This window comes from Lithobates pipiens, unplaced genomic scaffold (genome assembly GCF_037356315.1).
Source record: "Lithobates pipiens isolate NorthernLeopardFrog02 unplaced genomic scaffold, aLitPip1_a1.2 Scaffold_10, whole genome shotgun sequence".
In the NCBI taxonomy this organism is placed as follows: domain Eukaryota; kingdom Metazoa; phylum Chordata; class Amphibia; order Anura; family Ranidae; genus Lithobates; species Lithobates pipiens.
The window spans coordinates 100238262-100250875 of NW_027507686.1; the positions used below are offsets into that span (position 1 = coordinate 100238262).

Here is a 12614-nt window from a genome sequence, read left to right on the forward strand (position 1 = left end):
TGATGGTGAACCGGTGTGGACATGGTGATGTGGACCGTTGGCACTCTATTCCCTTTTCTATGTCTTTCCCTCTTTCTTTCCTTCTCTCTCCTCTTCTCTTTTCCACTCTTCTCGCTCATACTACTGATGGTCCTTGTTTTGTTTTAAGTTTGGCATATAAGCTAGGCAGCAGGCCCTGGGTGGCCTTTTGGTTTCCAGCACGGATAACTGACTTTTGGTGTCTTCCGTCCTGCTGTGCACCCTGGGTCGGTTGGTCTGATCCCGCTGCATTTCCCGGTACTGTATTCTTCTGCACTGTCTATTTACAATGGGCCTCCTGTGTTTTGGAAGCCATGTTACCACTGCTGTATGCCTGTGCTATTACTTTTGTTATGCGACCACGAAAACCAAATAAATTGTTATTTGAAAAAAAATAAAAAAAATAAAAATGGAGGACTCACATCACAAGGTAAACAAGAATTTTTTAAACAAACCTGGGACATCTGGAATACCTTTATATTCTCGCTGGAAGGATGTAGCCTGCTATCGCCTTAGTGCTCTGAGCTTTCTTTGACTGGCCCCTTGGGCAGTGGCTGCCATCGTGTCTTGTCCCCTCTTCTCCTTTCCTGATCTTTCACCCCTTCTCTTTTCTGCCTTCCTCCCCTATCTCTCACCCCCTCCACCCCCTCTCTCTTTTGGAAAAAGTGGAAAATTGGGAATGACGGCCCCACACCCCCCTCTGGATGGATTATGCCGGAGGGACCTGGGGTTTGTGTGACCCTGGATCTTGGTACAGTACTTCATCCGTGCCTCGAATCATTATGATTGATGGAAGGCAGACTCACAGTTGCAAATATACCAGTATCAAGTATTGTTCAGCTGCTTTTTGCTCTGTATTTCTCTGTTGCATTATGTACTCGGGGGACCATCTTCCCGTTTGGAGAAAAAATTATATTTGAAAAAAAAAAGAAGCCTACGACACCTGGTATTCCCAGGCGGTCTCCCATCCAGGCATTAACCAGGCCCGAACCTTAGCCTCCAAGATCAGACGAGATGGAACAGATTCAGGGTGATGTGGCCGTAGACAATATCTTCAAGCACTCTCAACTCTCTTGACAAACGCCAAGATGGTCACCTTGGGAACAAGCGGAAAAAAATAGGTCAACGACAACAACATAAAAAGAAGACTGGGGGCGTGGCTTGGCCAGCAGCGAGGATGGCGGCGCACTAGCTGAGCTCCGGGGAGAGAGTCGGCAAAAAGCACAGTCTGTCCCACACCAGCAGCTCGAGATGGGCAAGAAAACACAGCTCACCCCTCACTCGAGTGCCCGGCGGAACCCAAGTGGCGGAGCAGCCAGGAATATCACCGAAATCTTCAAATCTCAATCCATGCTGAGGACCGGCGGCCCAGACAAGATGGCGCGGGCGCATGGCGAGGAGGAAGATTTTAGCGAGGACTCTCAGTCCGCTCCGGAGGACACAGGTAGGAGTCGTTTTCACTCCTCCAAACCCCTCACATACGACCACATGTCGGGCTTTGCTGCAGACATTAAGTCCACATTTTCAGCGGCCATTACGGACTTAAAAACCAACCTGCTGGTTCTCACAGAGAATATCACAGCAGCAGAGGCGGCAGGGAAACGGAGAGACAAAGACATCCGTGCACTGGAATCAGTGGCGGTGGCCCACTCTTCACATTTCATAGAAATGAACCGTCATTTAGAGGACCTGGACAATAGGGGGAGGAGGAATAACATTAGGGTACGGGGGATCCCAGAGTCGGTGGAACCGGATCAAATAGTCCCTGCTCTACGAAGACTTTTTAATAGCCTCTTGGATAGACAGGAAGACACCGCCATAGATTTTGTACGGGCCCACAGAGCACTCAGAGCGAAGGGACCGGACTCTGCCCCCCCCAGGGACATAATCTGCTGTCTTCAGAGCTTCCCCCTTAAGGAGGATATAATGAGAAGAGCCAGGAGGAATGACTGCATTGTCTTTAACGGAGCAGCCATCATGCTTTTCCAAGACCTATCACAAATCACACTGCGCAATAGGAGAGCCCTGCGCCCTCTATTAGATGTCCTCAGGATGAGGGAGATTCGCTATACCTGGCGCTTCCCATTCGCTTTGGTAGTCACACACGGAGGTAAGCAGCTTTCCCTGCGTACCCCGCAAGACCTTCCGGAATTCTGCGAGGCCCTGCACATAGAACCACTGTCACTACCGGACTGGTACCAGGAGTTCTTGCCATCGGTAGGGCCCCAGGAGCCCCCTGGTTCAGCTTGTTCAACGCCGGAAAAACACCTCCCGAAGCGCATGAGGAACAACCCAGGGAATCACTCAGCCATGGGAACCCCTGACTCCCGCCGTGCCCCTTCTAGAGCTAGAGAGGGGGACCAGGGTTAGATTGATTTGTTCTATCCCACAGTGTGCTCTACGTGGGAATTCTTTGGGTCACCCCTGCAAAACGTATGGCTTCGAGGGGTATGTCTTGGGCGGGCTAGAGATTGATGTTATGGAAGACACACATTAGCCCACCCCTGGTAATGAACACCTCGCCTTTCATACTGTGAAATACTAACTCTCTTGTTTTGTGGTTGGGGTGCAACTAGTGGGTAGGTAATGACTCGATAAGACGATATTAGAAATTTCCACTACCCAAGCAGTGTTATTGTGTCCATGTACCTAGAGCGCAACCTTGCAGAGCCAGTTATTTGAAGGATTTGGCATGGCACAGGAGTCTGGGGGAGGATTGCTGCACTTTCTGTCTTAGGCGGGTAAAGCTTGGACACGCTTCACACTCATCAGCCCCCTCGAGGATTGCATGAACTTTGTTTCCCGGCTAACTCTGTGCATCTGGCTTTTTTAGTGTGCATCTCCTTCACTGTTTGCCCCCAGCATACCCACAGACTGGTCTATCCTCGTGCTCAGTGAGCAATTACTTTGTACAGCTTCTATCAGGGCAGTGATGGTCCAACAAGAGGTGGCCGTGACCCTACCCGGTATTGTAATGTAAGTTCATACCCCAGAGGAGACAATGTCAGACGAAGGATGACCCACGGACTCTTGCCTAGATGGCCTTAATGTATTCTCCTTTTATAGGTTAAGAAGAACGAAGATGACAGACTTTTTTTTTTTGCTTTTTCTTTTACAAATAATTGGTTTATTATTGCTGACTCTCTATCCCATTTCAGCGTGCTGTTTAATTGATTGTTCTTAGACACTGTGTTCTTTATTTTCTTCTGTTTTGATTTTTCTGTTTTTTTTTACAGTGTCCTGGTTAGTCGCTTATTCAGGTCAGCACTCCAGAAAAAGCGATACGCTTTCTGGACTGACCCACGACCCTACCAAGCCCTCCAGGATCGGGCGCTTTGCCGGATTCAGCGAGAGGCTAATTTGTAATCCTGTGGGCTGAGTACAGCTCACAGAGGTTAAATATCTGTTCACTTACACTCGGGGACAGCTATCTTCTGTCTGCTGTTCCCTACCTCTTTTTCATTCCTTTCAGCTCTTCATTCATTCCTCCCTCTCCTTCTTTCTCCACTGTTCTTTCCTATCTGTTACTAGATTCTAATACCTCCCACGCGTTGACTTGCTTTATTAAAGGGTACAACAGTTTCGTACTTTGTCCATAACCCGAGGGTTTTTTTTTTCTTTTCTTTTTCTTTTAGTTCTACCTTTATTTTATTGATTTCCTAGATCTCCAGACCACAGAGGGCGAGACCAGTCTGAACACAAGCCTGGGGTTATAGGCCTAAGGAATTTCTTGAATGGCATACTCAACGTTGGGCTCCACGCCCCTGGTGGTCTCCCACAATATACAGGGATTGAACATTCCGGAAAAAAGAACCACGGTCCTCAGAGAACTGCAAAAAGGTAGGCCACAATGCGTTTTCCTTCAGGAGACGCATTTTCTCTCGCGCCAGACGCACAGACTGACTAATAGATTCTTTAAAAGAGCTTTCCATGCTACTAATCCCTTATCCAAGACAAAGGGGGTTTCAATTCTTCTGGGTAAAGATACTCCATTTGAAGTATCCGAGACGGTCTCCGACCCGGGGGGACGTTATATTTTCCTAAAAGGCTCCTACAAGGGCAGGCCTCTTACCCTGGCCAACACTTACTTTCCCAATAGGAACCACTTACAATTTTGCAAAAAACTAATGCAGGAATTACAGGGTTTCGTGTCAGGTTGCATCATTTTGGGCGGGGATTTTAATATCCCCTTAGACCCACTAGCGGATACCTCGACGGGGAAGTCATGTGTCCAGTTTCAGGTACTGAGACAGATCAAGAAGCTTCTGCAATCCTTACAACTCGTAGATTCGTGGCGTTTATTGAATCCAGAGGGTAGAGACTACACACACTTCTCTGCACCTCATAAAAAATATTCCCGCATAGATTACCTGTTTGTGTCCCAACGCGATTTATCAGTCATCAGTGCCGCCAAAATAGGCACACAAGTTATCTCAGACCATGCTCCAATAGCGGTGACCCTGGACCTTAATTTGCATAGACAGAAATCCGACACCTGGAGATTAAATTCATCCCTCCTGACAGACCCCCACACTCTACCTCAAATTGAGGAAGCGATTAAATAATATTTCTTGACCAACGACTTACCCGACACGGACCCACTGGTACTCTGGGAAGCACATAAATGCACTGTTAGGGGGGTACTAATCAAATTAGGTTTGAGACGCAAGCGAGCTCAGGAAGAGGAGACGAGGGGCCTATTGGAAAAAATAAATAGACTTGAAACTTTGCACAAACGCACACTATGCGAACGAACGGCCACAGACTTGTTGGAAACCAGGAAACACCTACATGACTTGCTTCTCATTAAATCCAAACGTATGTTATTTTTCAAAAAAAATATTTATTATGAAGGGGGCAACAAATCTGGCCGACTGCTTGCCACAGCCCTTCGGGAACACCACTCAGGACAGACCATCAATGGGATTCGGAATGCGGACGGTTCCTTAGTGGTCAACAACGAAACTATAGCTGCACACTTTCACGACTACTATATGGGGTTATATAACCTACCCCACAACATAGACCACCCGACCTGGACGGCAACAGATCCCAAATTATCACGGACTTCTTACTAAAAAGTGGACTCCCATCTCTTGGGGACCAAGACCTAGCTCTCCTTGACGAACAGATTTCTGATGAAGAGATTAAAAGGGCTGTTAACGAACTGAAGACTGGGAAGAGCCCTGGGCCAGATGGCTACATGGCCATTTATTATAAAACATTCCTGAATATCCTTTCGGTTCCCCTTAAGAAAGCCTTGAACTCCCTGTCCATACCCAGACAGGTCACCCCCGACTTCCTATCAGCACATATAGCGGTGCTGCCCAAACCCAATAAAGACCCTTCCCTATGCTCGAGCTACAGGCCGATATCGCTACTAAATTTAGATCTAAAAATACTGACAAAAATCCTAGCTTGCAGACTGTGCCCCCTACTATCGGACCTGATTGGTCCGGAGCAGGTAGGCTTCATGCAGGGGAGGGAGGAAAAAGACAACATTATTAAAACGCTTCTGCTGACTCAGGCCGCTCGTGCAGGGCAGCTCGGAGGCCTTCTCCTGTCCACGGATGCGGAGAAGGCCTTCGACCGAGTTGCGTGGGATTACATGCTGGCCTCATGCAGATGGGTAGGAATGGGAGAGCGGATGATGTCGTGGCTCTCGGCGATATACCAAAATCCCTTGGCTAGAGTCAGGGTTAATGGTTCCTTGTCGGATCCGGTGACTATCGCAAATGGGACCAGACAGGGATGCCCCCTGTCCCCACTTTTATTCATACTCTCCCTTGAGCCGTTTATTAGAACGATCAAAGGGGAGGACTCGATCAGAGGGTTCAGGGTTCGAGATAGGGAGTTTAAAGTAGCGGCTTACGCCGATGACCTGATGTTTTACCTAGTGGACCCACACACGCCGATCCCCAATTTACTTAAGGCCTTTACGAACTTTGGTTACATATCAAATTTAAAAATCAACTTCTCCAAATCTGAAGCTTTAAATATAAACTTAAACCCTGAAGACCTAACTAGATTTGAAGGGAACTGCCCGTTCCGCTGGGAGAAGGTAGCGCTTAAATACCTAGGGGTGTGGGTGGCGCCAGACATTGGTAAAGTTTTTGATCTTAACTTTCCCCCGTTGCTAAAAACAATTGAAGAAGACTTGCGTTCATGGGGTGCGCGGTGGTTCTCCTGGTTTGGACGGGCCGCTATTCTGAAGATGTCAATATTACCTAGACTGATTTACCTATTCAGGACGCTACCGGTCCGGATTCCGAGAAGCTTCTTCCATAAATTAAATTCACTGGTGTTGAATTTCTTATGGAACAAAAAGAGGGCGAGGATTAGATTCGCCCTTCTGACGAAACCCAAGGTCAAGGGAGGGCTGGGGCTTCCGGACTTCAAGAAATACCAGTTAGCGGCCCACCTGACCAGGATAGTCGATTGGCAATGCCATAAGAGCGATAAGGACTGGGTGGGATTGGAAGACATGCTGTCTGAGAATAGATTAAGATTCTCTCCATTGATTCCCCTGAACAGACTAAAAGAAGAGATTAGCCTGAACCCCCTGACTGAGACAACACTGGCACTGCTACACGCGACGACAAAATATTTTGCTGTAACAACCCCATATGGCCCCCTGACTCCACTACGAGACAACCCGGACTTTATTCCGGGGACGGGAAACACTTTCTTCTATAACGCGACTTCCGAAGCCCCGAGGCTGGTGAAGGACTGTTTCACCCATGGCAGAATGAAAGACCTGAACACACTTAGGAGAGACTGGGAAGCCCCCAAAATCCCCCTTTGGACGTACTTCGTACTCAGGAGCTTTGTTAATTCCCCGAGACATAAGGAAGCATTTCATAGACCCTTGACGGATTTTGAGTCGGTCTGTGCGTCTGGTGAGTGACAGATTAAGACTACCTCTGTAGCGTATTCCTGGCTGCAGAATCTAACTAAGCACTCTGAGGACAACTGTAAGATTAAGTGGTCTCTGGAACTCCAAAGAAATATTACGGACTCGCAGTGGGGGGACGCTTGTGCATTGGCCCATAAATGTTCAATTAGCGCTTCCACCCAAGAGTTATGCTACAAACTACTGATAAAATGGTACCACACTCCAGACAAACTTCACAGATGGTTCCCACAGGTGTCGGAGATGTGTTGGAGATGCCAAAGCGATGTGGGGACACTTACACATATCTGGTGGAGCTGCCCCAAGTTAACTCCCTACTGGGATGAGGTGAGATCATTAATCACTCAAATGACACGTACCTCCATTACATTGGACGTGGCTTGTTGTCTCCTGCACATCACCGACATACCTCGGAAGAGGTATAAAAATTCGTTGCTCAAACATCTGCTGAATGCTGCTAAAGCACTGGTGCCGCTGCACTGGCGTTCCCCCAGAGTCCCCACGGTGAAAGAATGGTTGATTAAGGTAGCTGATACCTATGCAATGGAAGAAACGGTGGCTCAGGCCCATGAGGTGGTGGACCAATTTCATGACACCTGGACACCTTGGGTAGTGTTCAGATATTCTAAGAGACATGCCGATATCCTCCAGACCATCTGAGGCATGGTATACTTGCATAGACTACTCACCTCTGTTCTCTGGTTTTTTTTTTTCTTTTTTCTTCTCTTTCTTTTTTCCTCTTTTCCTCTTTTATCTTTCCTCTCTGCTCCCTTCAACTCTGAATGATCTTTCTTTCAGTTATTAATCACAGATTTTATCTGGAGGATTAGTTCATTTTGCTGTATGGTACAGGCGGTTTAGGCACCTGCGAGCTTACTCACATTCTTTCCTCACTGGTTAAGAATACTAGACGAAGGGGGTTTGCTTTAGACGATCGAGTAGCTTTTATTGTACAAGCTATAGCCTCTGGCAAATAGGTGTACCAAGAGGACAAGATTTCGCTGATTCTTAAAGTATTTTTTATGTACCACCAAACGCAATTGTAATGTTATAACTCCTGTTATTGTTTCACCTTTATTTTCAATAAATGCTATTGATGTGAAAAAAAAAAAAAAGAAGACTACGGCATCTGGAAATCCCAGGCGGTCTCCCATCCAAGTACTAAACTGGTCCCAACCCTGCTTAACCTCTCAGATCACATGAGATTGGGCTCTTTCAGGGTGATGTGGCCGTAGGAGATTTCTTCAGGCACTCTCAACCCTCTTGACTAACGCCAAGATGGTCACCTTGGGAAACAAACAAAAAAAACAAGTCAACGCCAACAATATAAAAAGAAGCCTACAGCACCTAGTATTCCCAGGTGGTCTCCCATCCAGGTATTAACAAGGCGCGACCCTTTCTAGCCTCTGAGATCAGAGGAGATTGGGTGCTTTCAGGGTGATGTGCCCAGCGAAAAAAAATAAACGAATCAATGTCAACAACATAAAAAGAAGCCTACAATAACTGGTATTCCCAGGTGGTCTCCCATCCAGGTACTAACCAGGCCTGACTCTTCTTAGCCTCCAAGATCAGACGAGATTGGGTGCTTTCAGAGTGATGTGGCCATAGGCAATCTCTTCAGGCACTCTCAACCCTCTTGACAAACACCAAGATGGTCACCTTGGTAAACAAACAAAATGCTTTCGGACCATCGTGCAACAATTTTGGCCTTTATTACAGGCCGACCCTATTGTAAATCAATACATAACTGACTCACCTGCAATTACTTTTAAGAGATCCCAATCTCTAAAAGATTGTTTAGTTAAAAGTCATTTTATTGACAATCCATTATCCACTTCTTTGAAACAATTCGGCACATATTCCTGTGGTCAATGCGACACGTGTCCGTATATTAATAACTCTTGTAAAGTGAAACTACCCAATGGTAGTTGTTTTTTTCCTAAGTTTCATGTTACGTGTTCCACCCCCGGCATCGTATTTCTAGCGCAATGCCGATGCGGAGGCTTCTATGTTGGTAAGACTAAACGACTGTTTTCAATCCGCATTAAGGATTATATTAAACCTATACTAAATAAGTCACAGCCATAAGTAGGCATATTGGGACTTACCATTCCTTTGACCCTGATTGGATTCGTTTTACAGCTTTGGCACATATACCCTTGAATTCACGAGGTGGTTCTGTTGACAAGTTTCTTTTACAAACCGAGGCCAAATGGATTTTCACTTTAAAAGATACCCAGTACCCGGGGTTCAATGAAAATATCAGTTTTAGATCATTTTTATAACAGTGTTCTTTTCCACTTTTTCCCCTAACCCCCATTCTGGGTTTTCCCTGACAACAGGACTTAGATGAAGAAATTTCCTTCTTTTTTTCTCCCCCTCCTCCCCTCCCCCCATTCCCCCTTTTTTTTTTTTTTTTATTATTTCATTATTGGATTTGTTATAACACCATATGAATTGACTTGATCATTGCTGTAATTATAATTGATATTTTTTTCTCCTTTTGTGTCTAATAATAAACTAGTTATCATGGTACCCTGGTTTGTTTGTATCTGTGTTCGCGGATCATGCTGCACAAACATTGGGATCTCTGTTGTTCACTATGACTCTCGTTCACAGGGCGGCGCTCCACAGATCGCTAGCGCCGTGTCCGGGATTAATCGATACCTTTTTTTTTGCATCGCTGGGACAAATCAGTGGGTCCATTAGCCTTTTCCTTTTGGTTGGGGGGCATACGGACACCCAGGGTGCCTCTTGAGTCATTGACTTTGGGGACACCCGTTATGGTGGATCACTGGCTGTTACCCCTATTATGGGGATAGGGCTAGTTTGCATACAGGCTTGTCTACTTCCGTCTCTATAACACCAGAGACCCATTATGGCCATCTCTCTATTGTTAACCCTGTTGGCAACTGCCCAGCTGGAAGCTCCACCTCCAGCTTAGTGGCATGATGGGAAATGTAGTCTGGCAGTCAGCGTAACTGGCTCTGCACATGCGCGGTGTTCTCTCCAGAATGTCCGCATCGAGCCGGTGACGTCAGACGCCGGTGACGCCGGTGACACCGGTGACGCCGGTTGCACATATCTTCATCTAGTGTTGATTCCTGGTTTGCGGTTGCTGGTCGATAGGTGGTAAGCGCCATTTTGTTTAGATCACATATGCCTGGGTTGCTATATATATCTATATTTATCTATGTATCTTTGTAATTACATTGTAGATTTATGTTACTTTGTATATTAATTCTATATTATATTTATCGTTAGTTGCACATTCCCCTGAAGAAGCTTGTTGCGAAACATGTTGGGAACGAGTGCTATCAGTCTTTCAACTTGCATTTCCGGGATCCCTCTAGTCCAGTAAAAATGCGTACATTGTTCTTTGTATTTCTACGTACTATATTTGACACTATAGTGCTTTTTAATGTATATGAATAAATTAATTTTTATTATATTTCGTTCTATTAGTGTTTATAATTGCACCGCTTAAAAATCTCCCTTGTTTCCCCTTCCCATCCCCCTTCCCCGTTTTGTAATTTTCATATTTATTAGGAGATGATGTGCCTATCTCTGCACGGTGTCACTGGATAGGTTGGACCATATTGTTTCTATAACATAAGAAGAAGTCTACAGCACCTAGTATTCCCAGGTGGCCTCCCATCCGGGTATTAACAAGGCCTGACCCTGTTTAGTCTCTGAGATCAGACGAGATCTGGTGCTTTCAGGGTTATGTGGCCATAGGCGAACTCTTCAGGCACTCTCAACCCTCTTGACAAACAACAAGATGGTCACCTTGGTAAACAAACAAAACAAAAACAAGTCAACGCCAACAACATAAAAATAAGCATGCGGCACCTGGTATTCCCAGTCGGTCTTCCATCCAGTTACTAATCAGGCCCGACAATGCTTAGCCTCAGAGATCAGACACGATCGGGCACTTTCAAGGTGATGGGGCTGTAGGCGATCTCTTCAGGCACTCTCAACCCTCTTGACAAACACCAAGATGGTCACCTTGGGAAACAAGCGAAACAAAAACAAGTCAATGCCAACAACATAAAAAGAAGCCTACGGCACCTAGTATTCCCAGGTGGTCTCCAATCCAGGTACTAGCAAGGCCCAACCCTGTTTAGCCTCTGAGATCAGAAGAGATTGTGCGCTTTCAGGGTTATGTGCCCATAGGCAATCTCTTTGGGCACTCTGAACCCTCTTGACAAATCACCTTGAGATACAAGCGAAAAAAAAACAGGTCAATGTCAACAACATAAAAAGAAGAATACGGCACCTGGTATTCCAACGCCATCTCCTATCCAGGTACTATCTAGGCCCAACCCTTCTTAGCCTCAGAGATGAGAAGAGATAGGGCTCTTTCAGGGTGTTGCTGCTGTAAGCGATCTCTTTGGGCACTCTCAACTCTCTTGACAAATGCCAAGATGGTCACCTTGGGAAACAAGTGAAAAAAACAAACGAATCAACGCCAACAACATAAAAAGAAGCCTACAATAACTGGTATTCCCAGGTGGTCTCCCATCCAGGTACTAACCAGGCCTGACTCTTCTTAGCCTCCAAGATCAGATGAGATTGGGTGCTTTCAGAGTGATGTGGCCATAGGCAATCTCTTCAGGCACTCTCAACCCTCTTGACAAACACCAAGATGGTCACCTTGGGAAACAAGCGAAAAAAAAACAGGTCAACGCCAACAACATAAAAAGAAGCCTACGACACCTGGTATTCCCAGGCGGTCTCCCATCCAGGTACTATCTAGGCCCAACCCTTCTTAGCCTCAGAGATGAGAAGAGATAGGGCTCTTTCAGGGTGTTGCTGCTGTAAGCGATCTCTTTGGGCACTCTCAACCCTCTTGACAAATGCCAAGATGGTCACCTTGGGAAACAAGTGAAAAAAAACAAACAAATCAACGCCAACAACATAAAAAGAAGCCTACAATAACTGGTATTCCCAGGTGGTCTCCCATCCAGGTACTAACCAGGCCTGACTCTTCTTAGCCTCCAACATCAAACGAGATCGGGTGCTTTCAGGGTGATGTGCCCGTAGGCAATCTCTTCAGGCACTTTTTCACCCTCTTGACAAACGCCCAGATGGTCACCTTGGGAAACAAAAAAAACAAGTCAACGCCAACAACATAAGAAGAAGTCTACCACACCTAGTATTCCCAGGTGGTCCCCCATCCGGGTATTAACAAGGCCCGACCCTGTTTAGCCTCTGAGATCAGATGAGAACTGGGATCCCAGTTGAAGTCATTGGATGACGTAACGCGTAGGAAACCGGAAGTGACGTTTACATCCGAGCAAGGCGCTCGCCGGTCCATTGTTATAACTGTGTACTGTTCCGTTTTTCTTGTGAGTAGACAAGTTTTATCTTAAATAAAAGTGTTGGTTTGAAATACTACACCATGGTGGACCTTTCTGACTTATCCCTTTGAGCTTGCCTGTCATTTATAACCCACGAGGAAATCGGAGGAGTTTGTGGTATCTCCAGAAGTCCGCTCTGCAGCCATCCCTTTGATCATTCTCTGTAATTTAGTTGCTTTGTTTCTCGCTGCATACCTTGCAGCTGCGAGGTAATTATATAGCATAAGCATCACTGGCACGGAATATCACCAGAAGAGAGTTGGTTTGGCACATTGCACTTTAATTTTTGGATTGTGATTATTGCATTCAAATTGCACGAT

At 46.1% G+C, this 12614-nt stretch overlaps 4 pseudogenes; all 4 read right to left on the reverse strand.

Moving 5' to 3' along the window:
- Positions 1–8422: 8422 nt before the first annotated feature.
- LOC143955289 (5S ribosomal RNA) lies at positions 8423–8541 on the reverse strand (annotated as a pseudogene).
- Positions 8542–10552: 2011 nt separating this feature from the next.
- On the reverse strand, positions 10553–10671 carry LOC143948851 (5S ribosomal RNA; annotated as a pseudogene).
- Positions 10672–11419: 748 nt separating this feature from the next.
- LOC143954530 (5S ribosomal RNA) lies at positions 11420–11538 on the reverse strand (annotated as a pseudogene).
- Positions 11539–11860: 322 nt separating this feature from the next.
- LOC143951306 (5S ribosomal RNA) lies at positions 11861–11979 on the reverse strand (annotated as a pseudogene).
- Positions 11980–12614: the final 635 nt, after the last annotated feature.